Here is a 12005-nt window from a genome sequence, read left to right on the forward strand (position 1 = left end):
TTCATTAGGGCCCCTAATGAGGCTGTCAGTGAGATGATAAATGGGCATGAGGAGCCCAACACCTCCCAGCCAGGAGCCCCTGCCCTTGTGCCCAGCATACCTGGGGCTGCCAGGTCCTGTGGCACCTCCTTGGGCTGGGGGCTGGTCCTTGGGCACATGCTGCTCAAGGTCTGGCCTGCAAGGCCCCTCTCTGGGTGGCACGGTCATCTGGGGCACAGGCCACTGCTCAGGCTATTGGGTTTCACTTCGACCATTCCCAGGGCATTGGGGACACAGACCAGGATCAAATGACTGCGTAACCCAAGCTGGGTGCCACTGGGGGCAAAGGGGAGGACTGTACAGCTCCAGCGTGTACCAGGGTAGGACCACCAGCCCCTATTCCATTGGGCACAGAGCCGGCAGCCACAGCAGCACTCGGCCGGGGCCAGTCCTCTCTCACTGTATGCACTGGAGCCAACTCCATGCCCTGCCAAGTGAGCAGAGGAGATGCTCCTAGTAGGTAAGGTTCCAGTATGTGCAGTGTGTGCTCCCCACTGCTGCTCTGTACAAGTCCCAGATCTGCACCCCAAAAGGCCATGTCACCTTTGGGGTCCATTCAGGCCCTAGCTTGTGGAGAGCACTGTGGGGCTTTCCCTGGGTGCCTGAGCAGTCAGACCACCCTCTCCCTGGGGGCTCTAGGAGAGGGAAAGCAGGGGCACTGACCCAGGAGCTCAAGCACTAGCGACCATGAGCGATTCTTTGACCTTCCCCCCCACCCCACCCCTGGGGGGAGCGTGACAACCATGCCCCCAGGCACACATGACACAGGGCCTCCAACAAGGCAAAGGGCTTGGGAGGCCCTGTGCTGCGGGACAGGCGACAGAGCTGGACTTGGCTCTGTTCCCAGTGTCTTTGTGCACCGTGGCATTCACTCAGCCATGACCTTCATGGTACAACTACTGTCTCCTTGTCTGTAAGATGGGGGTTAGTGATGGTAATGATGACAATGATGATGAAGGCAGTGCTTCCTTCAGGGTGGGCCAGTAAGGCGGAAGTGGAGAAGTGCTGGGGACAGCCTCAGGCACAGAAGGGGACTTGGTGGCATCAGTTAATGTGCACAGTTTTCATGAGAGCAGTTGCCTTAGCACAAAGCACCTGACAGCCCCTCTGTGTCCTTTAAGTGAAGCCCATATTCATGGCTGTGAAGCTCACCCCCCATGAGCTTCCGGCTTCGTCCAGCCCGGCACACACTCCCCACTCCCATCTCTGTTCCAGCCTGCTCAACCCTCCTCACTTCAGGAGCCCGCCCCTCGCCAGTGGGGCCTTGGCCGTCTTCTCTGCACCTGTCCTCAGCTGGCCCAGCCCCCGCCCTGGCAGATCTGCTTGAGACAGCTCAGGTCAATGGTGGCCCACTTTTCCACAAAGTTTCTGGGGCATCAGCCATGCCTTTTCCATCACACTGCAGCTTCCTAAACAGTTCCTAAACTGCTGCTCCTCTCCTGGCTTGCGGGGGATGGGTCAGGAGGCTCTGGGAGCTAGAAGTGGTTGGAGAGCCATGGAGGGGACACAGCCTCCCACCCCCATGCCTGAGCAGGTCTCCCACTGGGCCCTAGGTTGGGGGTGGGCGAGGGGGCGGTTCAGCCGGGGACAGGCTCTGTTCGCTTGGCCTTGACTCTGGAGTTTGGCTTCACATACCCACCCTGAAGACTGGCTTTCAGCAGACCAGGGCCGCAGCCTTATCACACTCTTCTCTCTGTGTCCCCCGTAGCCCGGTGTGCTCTACGGGTGTGGCAGGAGGCGGAGTAGGGGCAGCCATGTACCTGACACACAGCCCTGGTGACTTGAGGCGGGCACTGCCACTCAGGCAGGCTAAGTGGCTCTCTGCCACCACTTAGCAAGGACACAGCAGGGAAGTAACAGTTGTTGGGCAGGGTCTCACCACAGCCTGCCCAGGGACTGGTGCCCTTGGCCTTCAGCTAGCAGTCACGGGCCAGGGCAGGCTTCTCCATGACCCCTGGGGACAGGAGGGAGGGCAGCGCAGCTGCTGGGAACTCCGGGGACAGCTCATTCAACAAAGGATCTGACAGCAGCCTATGTGGCGAGAGCAGTGGGGGCAGGCGCTGAGTGCTAATGGGATGCCCACCTGGGGCTGACAGCCAGACAAGGTCTCGGTGAGCCTGGCAGAGGCTGAGACTCCTGCCGGGCCACAAGTGACACCTCACCTCCTCCAGGACTCAGGGTGACGATGTGACAAAGGCTGCTCCTTGGCAGTCCAGACCTTCCTCGCTTATCCAGGGAGGCTCTGGGGTGGAGGTGGGGTACATGTGGTAGGGAGGGAGCCAGAGAGCGCTGGGGGACCTGAGGGTCAGCCTGCGTCACAGCTCGTGCCGACTTCTCCACCCCCAGTGGCCGCTGGCTGCTATAAATATCACTCCTGTCTCTAGATGTTGCAGGAGGTGACCTAGAATTGTGGGCTGCAAGGCTTCCTAGATGCCACCCCCCTCCTGCTTGTCCATTTCCAACAGAGCCTGGCTGACCACAGTGCCCACCATGGCCTGAGAGTCCATGCCTGACTACAGACAGATCCTTTGCCCTTAATGGGAAAATCCAATATGGAGGGAGACAAGCTTAATTTCCCCCTCCACCTTCCCAAACCCACTGGGTCCCTGGAGGGCAAAACCCTGGCCAGTCCAAGAGATGGAAGAGACAAGACACTTGAGACCATTGGATGGCCTGAGCCCTGCTATTGCTCATGTGCCTGTAGCGGGTTCCTCCCTCAGGCTCTCTTCAGAGCCCAGGGGTGCCAGCGCCAGAGCCAGGTGTCCCCAGGAGCTACCGCCCCCACCTTTCCAAGCCCATAGTTCCTCCATGACTTTTGAGTTGACCTGATTTTACAAATTCATTATAAAATTTTTTCATTGTGCCACCTGGGACACACCCTACTTTGATGGGGCCCAATGACGGTTGGCAGTAGCTGCCCGGATGAGCCCTCGACAGCTTCACCCATATGCCCCCCGAGTGAGCTCCTCTGAAGATCTGGGGCAGGCTCAGGCCTCGAGCTCCAGGGCACGACTATCTTGGAAAGTGGACCTCAGAGCTGGAAGCTGAGGTCCCAACACACAGAGGTGGCCAGGATTGGTTTCCCTGCTCTCTGGAAATGGAGTGACAACCCTAGAGGGGACATAGGCTCTGAGAGCAGAAAAGGCTGGAGACGGCTCTGCAGGTGTGCCCTGAGTAGTGCAAACAGCACAGGTGTATCTTGGTTAAAATTAAATCCAGGCACACAGCCGTTCTCCACTCATTCTTCTAATAATAGGAGCCCCTACTGAGTATCAGGGGTGTGGAAGGTGGCAACGGATAAAACCCAGAGCGGAGCCAGTGAAAGAAGAAGGGCAGCTCCAATATAGCCTCAATGACAGGGGACAAGCCAGGTGCTGGATCTGAGCCTGGGGAACACAAGTTGTCACAAGTATGTGGCCCAGACTGATTCAGCAGGCAAGGGAGAAGGCGCAGGTCAGGCAGAACACCTGATCCCAGGAGGAACACTTTGAGAGTAGAGGCCCCGGGCTGGCTGTCCTGCTCAGAACCCAGCACAGTCCCCAAGAACTCTCAGTTCAGCTCAATCCTGACTGTAAGCAAGTGGAGATCTCCAGGAAGGGGAATGCTTCAAGTCAACCAACCAACTAGCCATCCATCCAACCTCCCTTCCATCCCATCTCTCTGCTTTTCCTCCTTCATTCCATGTATATCTCTGTCAGTCCATTCTCCCATCCATCCTCCTACCCATCTACCCATCTTCCCTTGCTTCCATCTCTCCATGCATCCTCCTAACCATCTGTCCATCCATTAACTCACCATAGTCCTTCCACAATGCTCACCACAACACCCTCCTTCTTAGGCTGGTTGCCTGCCCTGCAGGGCCTGACCCCGGCCTGCTTTCATCTCCTCCCATACCTCCTGCTCACCTCCCTCTCAGGCCCACAGGTCTCACCTCTTATCATCAAACAGGCCAAGTGTATGTTGTCTTGACCTCTTTGCCTTCCCATCTCCTCTTGCCTGGCCATAACTCACTCTACCTGTACTCTCAAGATCTTTGCATGACTGGTCTTCTTCTCACTCAGCTCCTAGCTTAGATGTCTCTCACCTGCCCAAACTGGGAAAGCTCTGGTTCTTCCCTGTCCCACAACTTGTATGTTTTGCAGCATTGTCCAATACTCTCTTGCTTTCTACTTGGCTGCCCTTACCAGGGCATGGCTCCCCAAGGCAGGGAACCCACACCCAGGAAAAGGCCTGGCAGGCAAGAGGAGCTCACCAAGTCTCCTGCTGCCTGGGAGGAGGAACCAGTTCTGAGGACGGCACCAGGAGACACACAAAGAGAACCAGCAGCAGCTTGTGTAGAACTGAGCCCAGGACCTAGGGCCCCTGACTCCTAGCCCCTGGTTCTTTCCACACCAGGCTGTCCCATGCCCAGGCTCCAGAGCTGGCTCCTGAGCTGCCTCTTATAGCAGCAGCCATGCATGGAATTCCCTGGTATCCAGTGGTCATGCTGTGGGCTAAGCAGGGAGGAAATGCGGCATCTTCATTTGATTGGGGAAGCAACTGTTGGGAAGGGGAGTTGGGTACTCTGTGTGCAGCGACACCGTAAACAGAACCTGTTGCCCATGGAGCTGGCTCAGACAAACCTAGCACCCCTCCACCTCTCACGGCAATCTCAGCATTCCCACCTCTCTGCATGGCTTGTGCTGTGCCAGGGGTAGTGTGCAGGATGAGGCCAGGGGCCTGGAGTCCTAGCCCAGTGGTGGGCTCTGAGGCCCACGGTTGGCTGTAAGCAAGAGACAGGAGGCCCCAGGGAGCCAGGTTTCCTTCTTGGAGGCTCAGGGCTTCACCTGGAAGATGCAGGGTTGACCAAGTGACTCACTTCCCTTGGCTTCTGCCACCTCATTCGCCATCTTTCCCACTCCAGTTATTTCTTTTTATTTGATAGGCAGAATTACAGGGCCTGGTGTGATTGCATAGTGGCTAAAGTCGTTGCCTTGCATGCCCCGGGATCTTATATGGGTGCCGGTTCTAATCCTGGCGACCCTGCTTCCCATCCAACTCCCTGCTTGTGGCCTGGGAAAGCAGTGCAGGATGGCCCAATCCCTTGGGACCCTGCACCTAAGTAGGAGACCCGGAGGAAGTTCTGGGTTCTTGGCTTCAGATTGGCTCAGATCCAGCTGGTGCGGTCACTTGGGGAGTGAACCACTGGATGGAAGATCATCTTCATTGTCTCTTCTCCTCTCTGTATATCTAACTTTCCAATAAAAATAAATTAAAAAAAAATTTTAAGGCAGGATTACAAAGAAAGAAGAGACAGAGATCTTCTATCTGCTGGTTCGCTGCCCACATGGCAGCAACTGCTGCCAGAGTTCGGCCAGTCTGGAACTTCTTCTGAATCTCCCATGGATGCAGGGCCCCAAGGACTAGGCTACCTTTGCCTGTCTTTCCAGGGTCAGTAACAGGGAGCTGGATCAGAAGTGGAGCAGCTGGGACTCAAACCAGTGCCCATCTGAGATGCTGGCACCACAGGCAGAGGCGTAACACACTATGCCATGATGCTAGCACCTCCCTATTCCCTTTTCTAAGGCCCTGCTGCCTCTGGCTCAGGAAAATGAGCCTGGGGGAGAAGTTAAGATGTGGTGCTGTGGCCCTTTCATCTGCTTTCCCCTGGACCCTGTCACCACTCTGGGATGCACATGGGCAGGAAATTAGCATGTTGTGGCCCAGGTTGTAAGGGTTCACCATACTAGAAGCCCGTTAGAGCTAAGGGCAAAATCTAACCCATCACTTAGGCTTGGTCTCCATGCATATGACAGAGATGGAGAAATCACGCAAGCAGAAGTGACAGTGGGTCCACCTGCCTTCCTTGACCTTGATTTGCTCTGTCAACTCCCACGGACATCAGAACAAGTGAGTGGTAATGGAGACCTCCAAAGACAGCAATAAGGAAAGCCCCATCCATACACCTCCTTGACGCAGACCCTATTCTAGACCATGCTGGGGCCCACCTCCTCAGACGGACACCTGCCAGACATGGAGGAGATGGGGGTGGGGAGTATCCTAGAGTTTCACAACTCTGAGAAAGACACAGGGCTAGCAGCTCTGTGTGTGTGTGTGTGTGGGGGGGGTGATTTCTGGTCCTGGAGGGCCCCTGGTACCCAGCCCTTCCATGATCATCAGCTCAGAGCCTATTAGCAGCCCTGCTGAGGCTTTTGCAGAATGCATGAGATCACGTCTGGGAAGCACTCCCAACGACTTGAAGGGAAAGGGCCAGAGGGAAAGGAGGTAGGATAGGATTAATTATGTATTGATGTGCTTATTTATTAGCACTTCTGGTGACTGCAGGGGCAGAGAGGGAAATGCATGGGACTCGGCCTCATGGGAGCCAGGCTGGAAACTGGGCCAGACCACGGAACAGGCATGGGCGCATCACAACCTCTCAGAGCCTTGATTCCCGGACAAATGGGACTTCCCTACCTGCTGAGTGGGCACTGCAAGGGCACCTGGCTGGCCACATTGCCCTCTGGGAAGAGGAAAGGCGGGGTTGGCGTAGAGCCACGTGTGAGCAGGACATAGCAGATACTGTTGCTGCTGCAGCTGGAGGAGCAGGATGGAGGGAGCTGTGCCCCGCTGGGTCAGGTGCCCTCTGACTCTCCCTGAAGTGGCAGGAGAGGGGGCCTGGCAGGCTTGGCTGCTTACATTACATGAGATGAGCACTCCCTGTGGTTTCCATCTGTCTTGCTTTCCAGCTGAGAAGGTATCGTGGGGTTAGCTAGGCTGCACACAGCCAGGAGCTGGAGGCTACCCTCCCTAGCCAGGCTACACCTCTGGCACATGCCAGGGTTCCCCAGGAGCTGGCCAAGCAGCAAGTGAGTGCCTGGGCACCCTCTGGCAGCTGTGCTCACCTGGGAGGGAAGCCTCTCTGCCAGTTGCTCTGGGTTCACAGAGCTCTTCGCCCACAGAGGCCACCAGGCAGTCTCTGGGTCACGGCCTGCTCATCTTCACAGCTGGCATGGCAGATCCTGAGAGGCACGGGCCCATGGCAGCAGGCTTCCTAAAGGCCATTAGGAAAAAAAAACAGGGCAGAGACACCAAGACCCCATGCCCTGAGATTCCCATCTTCACAGAACCAGAGCTGCTCTGGCCACAAGCTGCCCTGCAGGCAGCGAGGCACCTGGCTTGCTGCCTGGTTGGCACACCCTCCTCAGTCCCAGCTGTGGGAGAGAAAGGGCTCCGTCTTCCCAATGAAGCCAGACCCTTCCAGCCACTCACTGACAAACCTGTTCCTCCTTCCCAGTCCCCTGGCCTCCTGGAGCCACCTGTGATGAACTCAGGTGGCCCGGGGAGAAGACGCCGGAAGCCATCACACACCGGAGGGCAGGGCTTGCAGGTCTGGAGGCCACAGGAGTTGGAGTTCCTGGGACTGACTCATCTGAAAGGAGGGGTGAAGGGACGGTCACATAAGGGACTGGTGGAATAGAGGCAAGCTCTCCAGCCACTCAGAGGAGAGGTGGGGACCTGCACACAGCTGTGGCTGTGCCAGGAAGCCCAGAAAAGCAGGGAGCATCTGTGTCCTGGGCCTCCTGGCTAGGGCCATGTGCGTGTGCCTCTGCCCCCACCATACAAAAGCCCCATTGATACTGCTCCTCAGCCCCACATCCCAGGGCCAGTGCCCCAGTGACAAAGGTTCTGGGGTCCTCTTGTGCCCCTTTACTGATAGTCCAGCTGCTACAGCCACTGTTGCCCTGGAACGCCAGGCATGCCAGGCGCGGGCACTGCGGGGTCACAAGCTCTGCGTGGGTGAGGCCAGGCCCTACTAGGACAACGTCACACTCACAGGCCATGTGAGTCCTGTGGGAAAAGCTAGGATCCCAGAAGCTACCTTCCTGCCACCCTGGCACAGCCCCACCCTGCCCATCTTCCAAGTCCTTGGGCAAATAGGCATGTGTACAGGGCACAAGTGCAGTACTGTGAAAGACAAACAAGAGGCCTCACCCTGCTGGGCCACAGCCCTACAAGTCTCTACTCCCTTGGCCCTCCCAATGGCAGCTGCAGGTACACATGCCAGCACTTGGTTCCCCACATTTGGAGGGTCCCCAGGGTGGATGACTTGATCTCCCCTTCACCAACGTCCTGCTTGTAATGACAGGAAAGGATGGACAGGGCACAAGCCATCAGAGTAGGGTTTCAGGGACCACCGCAACCCCATGCTTCTCTGCTATGAATTACCCAGCTGGGGATGTGTTAGACAGGGCTAAGCTGACCTGGGCCAGGGGTCGCTGCTGGGTCACATCCTGTCTGGAAAACTCCAAGTCTTGGAACCTTGGGGCTGTGATACCCACCACACAGAACATTCAGGAAGGCTGAATGGTGGCACACTGGGAGTGTGGGAAAGTTTGCTCCACTGCCCTCTCACCCTCCACAGGGCATGGAGCCAACACCGGGCTCCTTGATGATCTAGTTGTCTGCCATAGCAAGGTAGCTCCCTTCAGCCCCCCAACTCAGCTTTTCCGAGAAAGGCCTGTGCTGCTGCTGGCTCCTGACCTGGGCTCCAGGCTGACTGCATTCTGGGAGCAGCCGGAGAGGACAGGGGCCTGTCTAACCCAGCCATGCTGCCCCTGCTGGCCACAGATGAGCAGACACTTTGCAAGTAGAACTCCCTCTGCCTCCGTGCCTTTGCGCAGGCTGTTCTCTTGGCACACAGCACCTTTCTCCAACTGTGCTCTCCAGGGAGCTTCTCCATGTTCTGAGAATTAGCCTGAACATCACCTGCTCCATGAAGTTGCCAGGGTCCGTCAAGCCCCTATGGCAGACCTGAGCAGGGGCCCCCTAGGCTCTGGCTTCCCCTAAGTTGGGCACTGCTGGAGGGCAGGGAAGGCAGCGCTCTGCAGCTCCGTGTCCTTGGCACCCAGCACGGTGCCTGCTGCCTAGCAGCTGCTCATGAAATGTCAGACAAGGCCCCGGCCCGGCTCCCTTGCACCGCTCCGATCACGCTGCCAGCACATTTGGCCAGAGAGACTTGGAGGCGGCATGTGGGAACTGGGGCAAAACTGCATGTCCCTGACACAGTGGGCGGGGCGCGAGGGATCCTGTTTATGTGCTGCATGCACGGGCTTCACCCACTACCAGGGACAGCTCTGAGGGGCTCGCACGCTGCCTCCCTGGCTCCAAAAGCAGAAACCAAAGTTAACAGGGGGCGAGCAAAGAGAAGGAAAGTGCACCGGAACTGCAGGGGGAAAGGCAGTTGTGGCTGCCATCTGCTGCAAGCAAGATGTTTGGAGAACATGAGCTCCTCACTCGGAGGCCCCCCAGCCATCTTGGGAAGGCTGGGCCGCCCCTCTGCAGATGGGATCTGGGGGCTCAGCCAAGCCCACACAGAGGCCCACCAGCCCTTCTTCAGGCATACCCTGACCCTCTGGCTGCCCTTGTCTAACTTGCTGAGTCTGTGGAGACCAGCCCAGGACACCAGCTGTGCTGCCTCTTCCAGGGAGTACCTCGGACTCTGGGGAGCTAACTCCCCCTAATTCTGAGCACGACAACCTGAACAGAAGGCTTATGTGGGTGCTGACACCAGCTATGGCTTCCTGAGAGCCCAGTTACCTGCCAGAAACCTCGAGAACTTCCAGCAGGAAACCAAAGGAGCAAGTAGAGGACCAGCCTTGCCTGCTCCTCATCACACAGGCACCCCATTACCCAGGCACCCTTTCAAGGTGCCTGGGGCCCTTCCATGTTGGCCAAAGCCAATTGGTATAAAACCTGTAAGCCACAGAGTCCCGCACGTTCACGTGAGGGTCAAGGATATGGAGACCCAGGCTGACGGAAAAACCAAGTACCCTATCTTGCAGCCCAGGTTCCCAGGGCCCTGGCACAATCCTGGGCAGGGCCGGCTGTGTCCTGCCTTCAGCACCAGCCAGTCTGCCACTTGGGGATTCTGCCCCCAAGCTCTCAAGAGAGCCATCTTTAAGAGGGCTCAGAAGGTGCAGGCCCTAGCAGGCAGGCAGGCAGGCAGGCAGGCAGACAGACCCACCCCATTCTGGGTGGGGCCTTCTCTGCAGCCCACCTGTTCTAGCCACAGCCAGCTCAGCCTTGGAGCCCTTGACCACAGCAGCAGGCCAAGCTGAAAGCCCTGCAGGGCAAGTCCTGCCTTCCTGGGCTCAGAAGGCTAGGCAGGGCAGGGCTGGGCAAGGCAGGGCTGGGCCTGCTGGCCACATTCCTTCCCCAGGCCACCCTACCCAGTGTCTGCCCACAGAGAAATCAGAATAACAAATGGACTAGACACGCTTGCGGGCAGTGTGACACCCTGCTCAGCACAATCCTGCAGCTGTCCCAGGTCACCTGGCCAACAGAGTCCTCCTTCACCCATGCCAGGAGGGCAGGTAGGGATGAGAAACCCACCTAATACGGCCAGACCAAGCTAGGATTCCTGATGCTACCATGTGCCCTTAGCCTTGGCAGCTGGGTTTTGAATGGTGCAGTGCCCTACTATCCCAGGGCAGGGAGGCGGGGACTATTCCCCATCCCCACCCCCTATAATGGGAGGGGGGCGAGAATAGGAAAGCAGGCACTTAGGGACCAATGCCTCAGAATTGTACCCCCTCCCCATCCCAGCCCCCCAGCTCACCCCACGCAGCCCTGCTGCCTCCACCCCCACAGGCCTGCTTGCAAGCCGAACACTCCATGGCGCTGTCTGCTTGGTCCTCCCCAGCCCCCCATACCCGTAATTGCGACACCTCCGTCCCACTGACTGTGCCTGCTGCTGCCTGCTTGGGGGAGGGCCCAAAGACGCGCTCCAGGGCATCATCTGTGGAGCTGCTGGCAGGCTCCTGCGTGGGTTTTTGCCTGTGGGGAGAGCCTGCAGCTTCCCCCTTCCTCCCAGGAGTCCAGGATTCTAGCTGGGTCACTGTGCTGACCTGTGTGCTGACACTGTGGCTGCCCTTGTGTGTGCAGTGTCTCTCCCCTGGGGAGGGATCAACAGCTCCCCCTATTCCTTCTCTTGGCTCTCAGGGCAAGAGTAGGGGTGGTGAGGTAGGGTGGGTCATTCCTGGGGTTTCTTCCTGCAAGGGGAAGTAGGAGTGGTGTGCTTGCTGTAGAGTAGGGGGAAAGGCAACCCTAGGAGGGGGAGTGTATGAGGGTCATGCCTGCAGCAAGCCTGAGGCCAGCAGTGCCAGGGCAGGGAGGAGGCCTGGTCTCCAGCACAGGTACCCCCATGTGAATTGCTGTCACTCCCCAGACACCCTCACAGATCCTGCCTCAGCAGAGGCATAGCCAGGCCCAGGCTGAGTCAGCCAGGGAAATCCCAGCAGCAGCACCCACCGCTGCTGATGGTTCCGCTGACACCTACGGAGGGGGTGCCAGCCCCTCCTGTAGAGGGCGAGAGAAACACCCAGGCTCCCTCACCCTCACTTCCTTCTCACTGAGAGGGGTGCTGTGGGGGCAGGGAGGACTTGCAGTAGCACAAACCCTGCCAGGGAGGCCCTCTTCTGGGTGCATGAGTAGGGAACAAGGAGGGAGGATGGCCCCGTGCCCTGCCAGCTCCTGCCTGGTGCATGGCACCGCAGGTGTGGGCCTCCTGCTTGCCAGGGCCTTGGGAACCCCAAGGTCTGCCTGAGCTCAGCACCCTGTCTCCTTGCTGTACCCCCCAGGCACCTGCACAGCATACACATACACACAGGTGGGGACAAAGAGAACAGCAAGTTCACCAGAGAACTGGGCTGCCCACAACAGGAGAGAAGGACAGGTAGAAGGCTCTCCACAGCAGGACAGGCTGTCCCCTGAGAGACACATAAGCTGGGTCTCCACCGACCGGCCAGACCGGTTGGTGGGTGGTGTTAGCAGAGGGCCTCCTTGTTGCCAGCTGCCCCACGGTGCAGGAGAGGGGCTACAGCTGACTGCTGCCTTTTGTGGCTGTGGCTGGAGGGAGTGTTTCCCCTCTCTGGTTGTTCCATTCCCTTCTTCCCTGACACCTGCCCAGAGAAGGCCACTTTCCA

The 12005-nt window shown here is 58.0% G+C and overlaps 1 protein-coding gene across 2 annotated transcripts in view; it reads right to left on the reverse strand.

Moving 5' to 3' along the window:
• DAGLA (diacylglycerol lipase alpha) overlaps positions 1-12005 on the reverse strand; it is a 57697-nt gene that overhangs the window by 31830 nt on the left and 13862 nt on the right. Inside the window, exon 1 of one of the 2 annotated variants that reach the window (XM_040981996.1) lies at positions 6924-7487. The exons of the other annotated variant lie outside the window; for it this stretch is intronic. The gene's annotated coding sequence lies outside the window, so the exon portion shown is untranslated. Of the gene's footprint in view, positions 1-6923; positions 7488-12005 lie in introns of those variants that run through there. 2 annotated transcript variants of the gene reach the window in all.

The sequence above is a fragment of the Ochotona curzoniae genome, unplaced genomic scaffold (genome assembly GCF_017591425.1).
Source record: "Ochotona curzoniae isolate NIBS_2020 unplaced genomic scaffold, NIBS_Ocur_1.0 contig_3527, whole genome shotgun sequence".
Taxonomy (NCBI): domain Eukaryota; kingdom Metazoa; phylum Chordata; class Mammalia; order Lagomorpha; family Ochotonidae; genus Ochotona; species Ochotona curzoniae.